This window comes from Caretta caretta, chromosome 7 (assembly GCF_965140235.1).
Source record: "Caretta caretta isolate rCarCar2 chromosome 7, rCarCar1.hap1, whole genome shotgun sequence".
NCBI classification, from domain to species: domain Eukaryota; kingdom Metazoa; phylum Chordata; order Testudines; family Cheloniidae; genus Caretta; species Caretta caretta.
In genome coordinates, this window is record NC_134212.1 from 1,669,406 (window position 1) to 1,680,438 (window position 11,033).

An 11,033-nucleotide genomic window follows, 5' to 3' on the forward strand; every position below is an offset into this window, starting at 1 on the left:
CAGCACTTGGTAGCTTGCTGGGGGGCTGCTGCACAGGGAACTTAGGGGAGCTGATTGGGGGCTGCCAGCCCACCCTGGTTCCAAGCCCCCACCAGCTCGCTTCAACGGGCTGCTCTTCCTGCAAGCAGTGAACAAATCAGGCGGCTGCCAAACAATGTTATAAGGGAGTATTGCACAACTTTAAACGAGCATGGTCTCTAATTGATCAGTGACATAATGAAAATGTTAACTGGGACGATGTTAAGTGAGGAGTTACTGTACTGTGCTGCCCAACTGGCTATAGTGGCAAAGATTCACGTGGTTGTTAGAGGGCAGGACTCCCAACTACATTGGAAAACTGCATGCAATTTGTCACCAAAGACTCATTCTTGTTCTCAGCAAACATGGAAGAAAGGTAAGCAGCAGGATACGGACCCTGGACTTCAGGAAAGCAGACTTCGACTCCCTCAGGGAACGGATGGCCAGGATCTCCTGGGGGACTAACTTGAAGGGGAAAGGAGTCCAGGAGAGCTGGCTGTATTTCAAGGAATCCCTGTTGAGGTTACAGGGACAAACCATCCCAATGAGTCGAAAGAATAGTAAATATGGCAGGCGACCAGCTTGGCTTAATGGTGAAATCCTAGCGGATCTTAAACATAAAAAAGAAGCTTACAAGAAGTGGAAGGTTGGACATATGACCAGGGAAGAGTATAAAAATATTGCTCGGGCATGTAGGAATGAAATCAGGAGGGCCAAATCGCACCTGGAGCTGCAGCTAGCGAGAGATGTCAAGAGTAACAAGAAGGGTTTTTTCAGGTATGTTGGCAACAAGAAGAAAGCCAAGGAAAGTGTGGGGCCCTTACTGAATGAGGGAGGCAACCTAGTGACAGAGGATGTGGAAAAAGCTAATGTACTCAATGCTTTTTTTGCCTCTGTTTTCACTAACAAGGTCAGCTCCCAGACTGCTGCGCTGGGCATCACAAAATGGGGAAGAGATGGCCAGCCCTCTGTGGAGATAGAGGTGGTTAGGGACTATTTAGAAAAGCTGGACATGCACAAGTCCATGGGGCCGGACGAGTTGCATCCGAGAGTGCTGAAGGAATTGGCGGCTGTGATTGCAGAGCCATTGGCCATTATCTTTGAAAACTCGTGGCGAACCGGGGAAGTCCCGGATGACTGGAAAAAGGCTAATGTAGTGCCAATCTTTAAAAAAGGGAAGAAGGAGGATCCTGGGAACTACAGGCCAGTCAGCCTCACCTCAGTCCCTGGAAAAATCATGGAGCAGGTCCTCAAAGAATCAATCCTGAAGCACTTGCATGAGAGGAAAGTGATCAGGAACAGCCAGCATGGATTCACCAAGGGAAGGTCATGCCTGACTAATCTAATCGCCTTTTATGATGAGATTACTGGTTCTGTGGATGAAGGGAAAGCAGTGGATGTATTGTTTCTTGACTTTAGCAAAGCTTTTGACACGGTCTCCCACAGTATTCTTGTCAGCAAGTTAAGGAAGTATGGGCTGGATGAATGCACTATAAGGTGGGTAGAAAGCTGGCTAGATTGTTGGGCTCAACGGGTAGTGATCAATGGCTCCATGTCTAGTTGGCAGCCGGTGTCAAGTGGAGTGCCCCAGGGGTCGGTCCTGGGGCCGGTTTTGTTCAATATCTTCATAAATGATCTGGAGGATGGTGTGGATTGCACTCTCAGCAAATTTGCGGATGATACTAAACTAGGAGGAGTGGTAGATACGCTGGAGGGGAGGGATAGGATACAGAAGGACCTAGACAAATTGGAGGATTGGGCCAAAAGAAATCTGATGAGGTTCAATAAGGATAAGTGCAGGGTCCTGCACTTAGGATGGAAGAATCCAATGCACCGCTACAGACTAGGGACCGAATGGCTAGGCAGCAGTTCTGCGGAAAAGGACCTAGGGGTGACAGTGGACAAGAAGCTGGATATGAGTCAGCAGTGTGCCCTTGTTGCCAAGAAGGCCAATGGCATTTTGGGATGTATAAGTAGGGCCATAGCGAGCAGATCGAGGGACGTGATCGTTCCCCTCTATTCAACATTGGTGAGGCCTCATCTGGAGTACTGTGTCCAGTTTTGGGCCCCACACTACAAGAAGGATGTGGATAAATTGGAGAGAGTCCAGCGAAGGGCAACAAAAATGATTAGGGGTCTAGAACACATGACTTATGAGGAGAGGCTGAGGGAGCTGGGATTGTTTAGCCTGCAGAAGAGAAGAATGAGGGGGGATTTGATAGCTGCTTTCAACTACCTGAAAGGGGGTTCCAAAGAGGATGGCTCTAGACTGTTCTCAATGGTAGCAGATGACAGAATGAGGAGTAATGGTCTCAAGTTGCAGTGGGGGAGGTTTAGATTGGATATTAGGAAAAACTTTTTCACTAAGAGGGTGGTGAAACACTGGAATGCGTTACCTAGGGAGGTGGTAGAATCTCCGTCCTTAGAGGTTTTTAAGGTCAGGCTTGACAAAGCCCTGGCTGGGATGATTTAACTGGGAATTGGTCCTGCTTCGAGCAGGGGGTTGGACTAGATGACCTTCAGGGGTCCCTTCCAACCCTGATATTCTATGATTCTAAGAGGGGATTGATCATCATGGATTGAGGGGATTAAAGGGCTTGATCATCAGTCTTAGTTCCCTCCCTCCTTTAAAATGCTCCCATGTTGGATTCTAGTAGTTGTTTCCTTCAATTCCAAAGATTCATTTAGTTTCTAGAGGTTTCTCTCTTGCGGACATGAAAGCTGAGTTTAATGCCTGAGCATTCCTTCTCTTCCATTAGTCCAGACAGGGCAGAATATCAGAATCAGCCCCTCCCCCTGTTCCATCATTACTTTACTTTGTAACATTTTGGGCGTTTGATTCACTGTTGTAGCAGTCTGACTCAGTGAAGTCAATCTTCTGAGTGACACTAAAAAGAGCAATCAAATTCAGTAGATTTGTGCCCCAACATGTGCTGAAAAAGAATAAATGGAAATGACTAAAAGGCCCTACCACCATGACACTTGCAATCTAGAGAGAGGATCATGGAGAAGTACACTTCTTCTCTGAGCCTATTTGACTTAGTGATACGAAGGAGAAATTATACATATGATATAATATATAATGTTAATAAGCTAGGATTGATCAGAGACCATATTTACCTTTCTTTAATGTGTGTAACACAATGGGACCCCCAATAGTAAAAATAATGCAGTGTCTTTATGAACTGCACATAGAGGCCAGGTTGCATTGTGCATTAACTGTGGTCTCTACTGTTAAAAATCAAAGCAGCCTGAGTTAGGAATCCAAGCCATTGTAAAATCACAGAACTCCTAACTAGGGCAAACTCTCACTGAAGTGAGTCGGGGTTTCTATGGGAGAAGGCCAAGTTCAGGATAGTGACCATACACACAGGAGATAGGAAAAGACCCATCAGGTCACTTGACATATCCTGTGGGATGTAAGTGCAGGACAGCTCCTGCAGAAACATTTTCAAGTACTCTGTTTAGTCCTTTTTTATTTATTTAATTTTTAAATCCATGTCAACTTGAAATTTTTTATAACTGTTTCAGAAGTTTGAATGGGTTTACAAATCACTGCAATACAAACATCAGCAAGAAAGCATTAATCATTACAAAAATGAGCTCATTCCAGAGAAGAAATTAATTCTTCATTTCTTTGAGTGTGACCACTTCCACTCGAAAGCCCCAGGAGGATTACCAAAGGATCATTTGGTAAGAGATATGCAACACTTTGTCATGTGTAGTTACAAACTGCACCCAAGTACTCTCTGACTGAACATCTGCACCACATATGCATAAAATCTCTGCTTTCACCACAATTTCTCCTACATTTACTGCCATTCAATCGCTCTATATATTTTAACCAGACCGGTGCTAAGTGAAACAAAAAAAGAAATTTTCTTTTATCATAGTACAAACTGATGTTGTTGGTCTTCTTTTCCAGATCAAGTCCTCTGGGGTAATTTGTCTATCCAAATCCTTTTCCCACCGTGTCATATATGTACATTTTCCTTGTTAGGAAAGTTGCCTACAAAGACTGATGTGTTATTTTTGGTTTCCTAATTGACCAGAAGTCATTGCGTTTACTAAAATTAGCTTTCTGTATAAAATAACTTTATAGAAAAGTTGAGAGATGTTTAACTTGAAGGTACTGGTACCATGGGAGAGGTAACCAGTTAAAGCTGGTTTTGATTGCTAAATACGTTAGAAAGGTTTCTTTGATGAACAGCTGGCTGACTGTATGTATTCCAGGGCTCTCCCAATTCTTAAATCTCTCTGGTTTGTAATTTGAGTTAAAATCTGAATGATTTGCAATGGGGACAAGAATTTATCCGATCCCTAGCTCTATTCCAAACCCATAGAGAACCCTTTATATACATTTCTGGAGGGTGTGATTTTTTTAAATTAATCCATGGTAATGTAGCAATATTTACACTGCCACAATTTTCTTATTGAATAAAACTCAGTGTTGGCTGAGTTAGTGCACCCCCAAGCCACTAACTGCTTTGAGCTGGCTGGCTTGACAAGACTGTATAATATTTGGAAGAGCTAGTCCACCCTGTTTAATGCATCTGTACAAAGTATCCAAACTCAGCGTTAGTGTGACAGATAGGGCAACATCCTGAGCAAACCTTACTGAATTCAGTTTATGTATCTTTGTGGGCCAGAGATTGCATGTAATTACAGAGAGAGGGGGACAACAGCCCTCCAGGAACTTAGAACAGTGGGAGTGATTTAGGCAAATTCACTCCGGTTGTAAGACCTCCAGAGAGCTACCCCACCTGGAGAGAGGCTCGCATGTACTGGCGGAAACTGGATTCTTCAGGGACCAACCGACAAAGAAAGGACTTTTGGTTAAATAGCCTGTGTTAACACTGACCCAGGGCCTTCTTGTCTGTTTTTTTAATCAAAAAGATCTTCTGTCCAAGGGGTCCCCCTGGGAAGGGCTGGAAGGACTTGGCCCAGTCTGTGCTCTTGTTCTCAGGAAAAGGGGTTCTGAACGTGCAACCCCAGGAAAACCTCTTGGTAGGGTTTGAAGGACTGTTCACTGGCCAGAGTCCTTGTTAGAGTAATCACATCACCCACACTATCAGAGGCTCGTTCACCTGTGCATCTACCAATGTGATATATGCCATCATGTGCCAGCAATGCCCCTCTGCCATATACATTGGTTAAACTGGACAGTTTCTACGTAAAAGAATAAATGGACACAAATCAGACGTCAAGAATTATAACATTCAAAAACCAGTCGGAGAACACTTCAATCTCTTTGGTCACTCGATTACAGACCTAAAAGTGGCAATTCTTCAACAAAAAAACTTCAAAGACAGACTCCAATGAGAGACTGCTGAATTGGAATTAATTTGCAAACTAGATACAATTAATTTAGGCTTGAATAAAGACTGGGAGTGGATGGGTCATTACACAAAGTAAAACTATTTCCCCATGTTTATTCCCCACCCCCCACTGTTCCTCAGATGTTCTTGTCAACTGCTGGAAATGGCCCACCTTGATTATCACTACAAAAGGTCCCCCCCCCCCCCGCTGGTAATAGCTCATCTTAAGTGATCACTCTCATTACAGTGTGTATGGTAACACCCATTGTTTCATGTTCTCTGTGTATATAAATCTCCCCACTGTATTTTCCACTGAATGCATCCAATGAAGTGAGCTGTAGTTCACGAAAGTTTATGCTCAAATAAATTGGTTAGTCTCTAAGGTGCCACAAGTCCTCCTTTTTTTTGCGGATACAAACTAACACGGCTGCTACTCTGAAATCTAGCAGGTATGTAGATTCTTTTATTGTTTTTAATATGTATTCTTTGTAGTGGTTTTACCTGAAGAATAAATGTACTTGCTTAGAAAGAGCTGTGTGGTAACTAACTGTGTCAATTACTGTTTATCATCTCTGAGGAGAAATGTAAAGCAAGCCTCTTTAGGCACTCTAATTTTGCTAGGGAATTCACAGTATAGGTAGGGAACTGTGCAGGCTGGAAATATCTGCTCAGGAGGGAGAGAGATATATGTCTCCACCCAAGAGAGGCAACGGCTGGGGAGCCAGAAGCTTAGGAGTAGGTGCCCCTTACTGGACCATAGAGGGGGAACACGTGCAGATGCCATGAACCATGACACTTGGTCTTTTCTTATTCCACATAAATTCTAACAACATTCTCTATACTCCTGCTAGAGTTCTATCTCAGATGACTATAGGAAGATTTTGAAACAAGGAAGATACCCTTGGCAAAGTATTCATTTTGTCTGTGGATATTTTTATTTTCTTCATAGCCAAGAAATTGCATACTTCTCCCACCAATCAAAAAAATTTTTTTTATTTGCTGAAATAGAGGTTTGACATCCAAATCATAGAGCCCAAGCTTGAGATTTTTAATTCCCAGGTATCTTACAGAACCTGTTGTCCCTTTGTACCCAAATGTTTTCTGGAGGGATGATTCTTCCAAGTGTGGCAAACTCATACCTAGTATTTAAGATTTGGCATAATTTACTTGAAAGACAGATGCTCTCCTGAAGTCATGGATTTCTTTGATACTAATTTTAGAGAAATGCTCAGGTCAGATAAAAAAATCATATAATTGCCAAACAAAGCTATTTTCTTATGTGTTCCTGCAAGCTTTGTTCCTGTGACAGAATAATTAATCCTTATCCTCTGCAAAACGCTCCATGGTCAATGCAAAAAGCAAAGGCAACAATGACATCTCTCCTGTGCAATTCAGAAGGGGGAGATTTAACTTCACTGGCTTCTGAACCTATTGACGATGTGGGCAGGCTCAAGCCCACCTGCATCTGAAGGCTCCTCCTACAGCCTAAGGGGAGGAGGTACTGGACCCGGGATTCAAACAATTACAGGGGACATGGGCAATTGCAGCTGCTGTTAGGCTGTGTGATATGGGTACTCCCCACACAAGCCCAATCAGCCCATGAAGCTGCAAATGGGGAAGATGTAATCTGTGTGGAGGGCACTTATGAGGAGGAAGTTCACCTGTGAGAAACAGGCAGTGCTTCTATAAAGGCAGGAGGGAGAAAGCCTTCAGTCCCCCTCCCTGAGGCGAGAAAGAAACCCTTGAGAAAAGAGATAGGAACCTAAGAGAGAAGGTTTACCTGGTAGGCCTAAGAGAGAGCGGTCTGACTAGGAAAGCTGGAGAATGAAAAGCTTGGCGAAGCATGGTAGGAAGTAGTCCAGACCTTAGAGGTAGCTGCAGACAGCAACTGCTCGGTATAACGCCATGGACTGGAACCCTGAATAGAGGGTAGGCCTGGGTTCCCCTACCAACCACTGCAGAATAGTACTGCTAAGGGCAGCGAACAGGAAGACTGCCTGAGTCGCTGTGGGAGTGACCTAATCAGGACAGTGGGTGCGAGGACTACCTGACCATGCTTGTGCAGAGAGACTTGGAAAGATTCCCCTGAAAGTCACAAAGCAGCCATACTGCAACTCCATGAGCAGGAGGAGACCTGCAATGGTGGAAGAGAAGAAAGGGGGCACGGGACTGGGCAGCACCTCCTGAAGGCGGCACCAGCCAGCAATGAGTAGAGCACGCTGTGACAAGCTAGTATAAAGAGCAATCATCTCTTCAAGGAACTGGGGGGCCAAATGTCCATAGAGGACATGAATTTAAACATGGAGTTCCACTCTATGCTATCAAAAGTTTTCTCGGCAGCAAGTAATAACAAAGGAAATGGATCTCTTTTTCATCTGGCACTAGGAATACAATCAATTAAAATCTTTGTTATATGATTCAGCACAGCTCAATGAGGTTAGGTCTTTTCCAGACTCACTTTAAGATAAAAAAATAAAATATCAAAAACAGCATATAAATCAGTTCTCAAACTACCGTGATTTATTGAACCATAAACAGCTATACCCTCCCCACAAATATGTGGGCTGCTTCTCTTACAATGTAAAGAAGGTACTCTTTCCATGTACAGTACATCAACCCTCACCCTTAGGGACAGATTACCAGCTGAACTTTTTGAGTTACTGGTGGGTATACAAAACAGGTAAGGGCCCCTTTCCATTCCCATTCCCTCCACTCTCCTCCATCCCTAAGACCACTACCCAGCCACACACTCACCCCTTATTATCCTCTGTTTTCTCTATATTTTAAGATTCAGAACACAGCTATCACAGTTATGATCACTCCACTTAAACTTAATACGACTTTCTTTACAACATTAACATAGTGAAAAGAAAAGGAGTACTTGTGGCACCTTAGAGACTAACCAATTTATTTGAGCATAAGCTTTCGTGACCTACGTGAGCTGTAGCTCACGAAAGCTTGTGCTCAAATAAATTGGTTAATCTCTAAGGTGCCACAAGTACTCCTTTTCTTTTTGCGAATACAGACTAACACGGCTGCTACTCTGAAAATTAACACAGCGATCAGGTATTTGTTCTTGATGACTCCCAAAAAGTCTTTTCTGGTTAATGATTAGGTTACTTCTCAGGTGTCTGTGTTCTCTTGTTCAGCTTTACTTCTGCCATTGTGAATATGTTCTCTAGTCTTTCACCTTTTCTTTTCCTGTCTGCCTTTGCTGGAGTTATGCTGTCAGACATGGTTTTTTTTCAGCATCTTATCCTTACCTTCTACCTCTGGAGTATCCTCGTGTGTGTTTGAGATTTGGATTTCTATCCCAAGCAACCTGAGTCTATTTCCCCCCTTGTTTAAAACTGCTGATCGTGTAATACCAATTCGAAAAGCAAATGAGTATGTAAATGGAAATCCCGGTCTACTGTGGATTTCTGCCCATCTGACTGCTGCTGAAATTTCCCCTATCTCTAGTCTTGTCTCTCTCTTTTAAAGTTAGGGCAGTAAGGTCTTGGGGAAATTGCAGATTGTGGCCTTTGAGGGTAAGCTCTGGAAACTTTCTGATATTTTTCAAAATTAAATCTTTGTTGATGATGAAACTTCACAATCAGATCTCAGGATCTGTAATGAGGCACAAGCTGATGGAATAGGATTCTATGTGCTCTGTCCACTTTCACCACCTCCAGAGAGCTCAGATTTAACAACTTGACATACCTGATTGGGTTTCCTCCTTCAGCATTTTCAGGCAGACCCTTAATTTCTAACCTTTTCTCCTTGTGTCTTCTCTATTATCTAACATAAATTACATCTTTGTGTTTCTCTACTCTAGGAGTGCCATGTAATTCTGCAGCGTGTGCACGCTCTCTCTCTCAATTGTTTCTCCTATGTCAGTTTCTAACACAGGGACTCAACCTTCAAAGTCAGTAACTTCCTTCTTTCTGCTAGACTCTTGAACATCATTTCTCAGAACTTTAAACTCAGAGATTCATCTCCTGAGGTCCACCTTGGTGTGACCATTTGGCTCTTTGGCCTTACTATTCCTGCTTGTTTTGTGAGGACATGTCCTCACTTGCAGTCAAAGAGGCCTCCCTTCTCAGTGAGGGTTTTTTATTTTTAATGTTTGGATTTGCTTTGAGGAATTCATTCTCTGGAACCCTGTGCTCCACTTTCTTGATCAGGGTTATTTGGTGTAGAAGGTTGATGGAGGCAAATTGTAATTCTCTAAGATCAGGCTTCAGACAGCCATCTTAGGCCGTGTCTACACTACCCGCCAGATCGGCAGGTATTGATCCATCTATCGGGGATCGATTTATTGCGTCTAGTGTAGACGTGATAAATTGATCCCTGATCGCTCTACCGTCGACTCCGGAACTCCACCCTGGTGAGAGGCGGAAGCAGAGTCGACGGGGGAGCGGCAGCCGTCGATCCCATGCCGCAAGGACGCGAAGTAAGTGATTCTAAGTTGATCTAAGATGTGTCGACTTCAGTTACACTATTCTTGTAGCTGAAGTTGCATATCTTAGATCGATCCCCCCCCAGTGTAGACCAGGCCTGAGTCTGGTCCTCTGCTGCTCCCGTCACCTTGTCCCATTCCTGACACAGTTCCATTTTGATATCACATCCGCACATTTAAAACAAGGTTTTAAAATCTTGCTATACATAGGGAGAAGTATGAAACACAATGCCCCCAAAGTGCTGCCAAATACACAAAGTAAACAAACTGGAAATAATAGGTCTGCAACTTCCTTCAGTTCTAGTAAGCTAGACAGAAAAGGCTGTGTCCCTTTAAATGGCTCCGCTCTCTGGCTGCAGCTCTTAGCACATGGAAACTGCAGAATACAGATGGACCAGATTTGGGAAAACCATTCCATATTTGTTAACATTCTGCAGCCACAACAGAGCTTCCAAATTGTCATAACAAGCTACTAACCCCTCTCCTTTTCTAGATAGGGCCCAAATAGTTTAACATTTGCATGCAGGACAGAGGTGGAATGATATCAAAAAAGGCAGAATCACAGCATTCTCTCTGGAAGAATACATAAATAAAACAATGACACTGAAATGCATATACTCTAGACCAGGGATCACACACAATGCATGTGGGAGGGACAGAATTTTACTAACCATCTCTCCATTTTATTGACCTACTTGTGTTCAATGCATTCAATGCTGCTCTCGGGGACCCGGGGGAAATAAATTGGACATAATGTGAGAAGGGAGCTGGTTGGCTGAAGCCAAGTGGAGCGGTTATTTTAATTATTCATAATCCACATCCCTGAGGGATCATTAAGTGACCTACCATGTCCCTCCTAGCCCCAGTCGCTATGGCTGTGCTTAAACTGCATCGCCTTTTATAGAGTCTGAATCAGCTGTCAGCTAGAAAACATCTCCAATAGGGGCAGAGAAGACAGGCATTAGACAATCAGAGAGGGGTAATTTTATTGTGGTTATTTCTGTACTTTGCCTTCTAATTCCCTGCTGGGAGCAAATGCACCATTAAACAATTTCTGCTCCTTGGGCACAGTTTGAAGGAGAAAAAAATGCTGAATAACTGCAAATAACTGAAACTGCTAGTTTTGGAATCAGAAGCTTTGTGGTGATGTCAAAACAACATTAATGTGTAAATGTAAGATTTAGTACTGAGGTTGCAGTATTTCTTAGAGACCCCAGTAGTGGGCCAGGACCCCATTGTGCAATACAAATGGAATA